Raw genomic sequence first — 2812 nt, forward strand, 5'->3', positions numbered from 1 at the left:
TTTTTTTTTAACCCTGAAAGTTTAAAAATAAGGTGTTACACCCTCTCCTGAGCGAAGGCAGCAGAAGGGGAACGCCGGGATCAGGTTTTAACCCCCCCCCCATGACATGAGTTTCATGACGGTGTGATTGAACAGCTTCACCTGAGCGATGGCTGAATAAAACCGGGCACACAAACACCGAACTCACTCGTTTCGGTGAGAACACCTTTAAAAAAAAAAAAATCACACTTTAGGCACAAGATCATCCGGGGACCTAAAACAGCTCTGGGGGACTTCAAAGCTTGCTTTGTGCTGGGAGGGGCGCGGGCTGCCGCATCCCGGTGTGCGCTGACAGGGAGGGCGAGTCCCGGTCGGGCTGTAAACGACCCCCGAGTCCGTTTTCGTTGTGGGAACGCGCCACGTAATGGTGACATTTCCCTCTCTCCCCGCTAATCCCTTTTTAAACCCACTTCTAGTTAACCAGATGCTTCTCCCACTAACAGGCGCCCGCCGAAGGCGGCGAGAAATAAGCAATAAATAACTTCAGATAACTTATCTACCGTCAAACCGGGGATCTCCACCCTGCGGGTGGGGGAAGATCAAGGTGTACCTGTGCACTAAAAAGGTCGGAAAACAGTTGCATATCTCCCGTCCCCAGGATGTTCGGCGATATCGCACCGAAGGCACGCGCTTTGCAGATCAAAGCACCGGGCGTATTTACGTCTCCATAAGGCCCTGAACAAACAGATGCGCGGGTTGATACCCCTCTTCGTTTGCCCCATAGGAAGGCTGAAAAGTTTCGTGTTTCCAATGGGATAATAACTTCCACGCGTGGTTTTTAAGCCCCGGGGTTTGTGGCTCAATTGGAGAGAGGGTTTAGCTTCGCGTGCTCGCTCTCCCGAGATCCTCCGCAGGGAGGGAGGGCTTAAAATGAGGGCGTTTGGTTAAAGCTACCTGTGGATCCCCAATCCGCGGGATCCCAGCCCTCTGGTCTCCGTTTAGGCCCCCGGACGGTGCCTTTCACGCGGGTTTAGCCAAACTCTACGGCAAAAACCCAGGAGACCGGGGCCGTCCCTCCCCATCGGGGCCAACACAGCAGCAAACCCGCCCCGAAGGGCAAGGACCTGCGACGCCAGGGCAGGCGAGCACGAGCGGTGCAGATAACGAACACCACAATGGGGGAAATCTGTAACGGCAGTTTTTTGTGGGTGAGGTGGGAAGGGGCTGCTTAAATCATCAGGGATGCCATGGTTTTAAAAGCCAGCCGGGGAAGGCAGGGGGCTTGGGTGTCGGCGTGACGCCCGCGGGTTTGCGTCGTGGCAGTTCGAGACGGTTTCTCGCGCAGGTGGCGAGCGGGTGAGCCCCTCGGCACGCCTGAGTGGGGCGGCAGGCAAGCTGCTGCTCCCCGTCCTTTCCTTATTGGGCTTGGATGGCTTTTTATTCCACTTGGCAGCAGGAAATAAAAGGTTAGAGGGAAGAAAAGCCCCGGGACAGACATCTCTGCCGGCCTTGGAGGACAGCCGGGAGGTGACGTCCCTTCCAGAGAGCCGCTTTGGCGGCTCTCAAGAAATTCAACAAGGGGTTTTCTTCATGAATACAGACCCCTGAGCCGTTTTAGAATCATAGAATCATAGAATCACAGAATCATTAAGGTTGGAAAAGACCTCCAAGGTCATCGAGTCCAACCGTCGACCCAACACCCCCATGCCCACTAAACCATGTCCCTCAGCGCCTCATCTACCCGTCTTTTAAATACCTCCAGGGATGGTGACTCAACCACTTCCCTGGGCAGCCTGGTCCAATGTTTAACTACTCTTTCAGTAAAGAAATTACAGTTTTCTTACAATCCCCCCCACCCCCGGCCGGCTGAATTCCCTTCCCTAGAAGTGGGGTTAATTACTGAGGGTGAGCATGGTTACTCATACACGCCTGATACCGTTGCATTTGTGTGCGTGTTTGCTCTCGGCCCCACGGTTTCGGGGGGAAGATAGCAGCTTTTGTTTCTTATCTCCTCCGGTTTTCTGCCTCCCTTGCATCTTCGTATCGCATCTCCGTTACGGTGATTAAATAAACTGTATCCAAAAAGCATTCCAGGTCGGGTTTACCATGGCGTTTCCAGCCTTCGCTGCTGCTGATGTAATTTCGCAGACCCCTCGCCCACGCGCTCCCCGGGGTCTCCCGTGCCCTGAGGGCAGGACAGGAAAACTACAGACCCGCAAAATGGCACCGCGGCATTCGCCGTCCTCCCTTCGCCTCCCCTTGCCGTTCGGCGTGGCCGGATTTGGATGCGGACATGGAGTTGAGGGGGCAATTGCAAGGGAAAGACCCGAGAGAAAAACCATCTCTGAGGCCGCAGGGCGTGAGCTGGCAAAACCAAGCGCACGACACCAAGGCCAAAGTGCTGCCTGCAGCTGGAACAAGGGTGCAGCGACCTCTGCGGTGCCAGCTCTGCGCCTCCTGGGCATAAATCGCTTTTGTCCTGTCTCTCCAGCCACCGAATCCCCACGACTTTTAAAACCGCGGCCGAGACCTCGACTGGCCTCCTCCAGAAGCCGCATCAGCCCGAGAGGGAGACAGCTTCGTGCCCAGCCGACAAGCAGAAGCGAGGTGACGGAGGGAGCGTCGCCACCGGCCGCGCTGGCGGCACGCCGCTGCAGGGAAACGCGTGGTTCTCGTAAAGGGGAAGGATGGGAACCTTCTCCTTTACCGAGGGGCCACTCGGCGAGACCTGCTCTGCGATGAATAGCGCCGTCAGCGCAGATAGAGGAGGGGGTGGACCTCGCCATCTATATAAAGCGAACCCGCTAAGCCGGCAGTCTCGGAGCTGCGAAGT

This window comes from Pygoscelis adeliae, unplaced genomic scaffold, assembly GCF_000699105.1.
Source record: "Pygoscelis adeliae isolate BGI_AS28 unplaced genomic scaffold, ASM69910v1 Scaffold36, whole genome shotgun sequence".
Lineage (NCBI taxonomy): Eukaryota > Metazoa > Chordata > Aves > Sphenisciformes > Spheniscidae > Pygoscelis > Pygoscelis adeliae.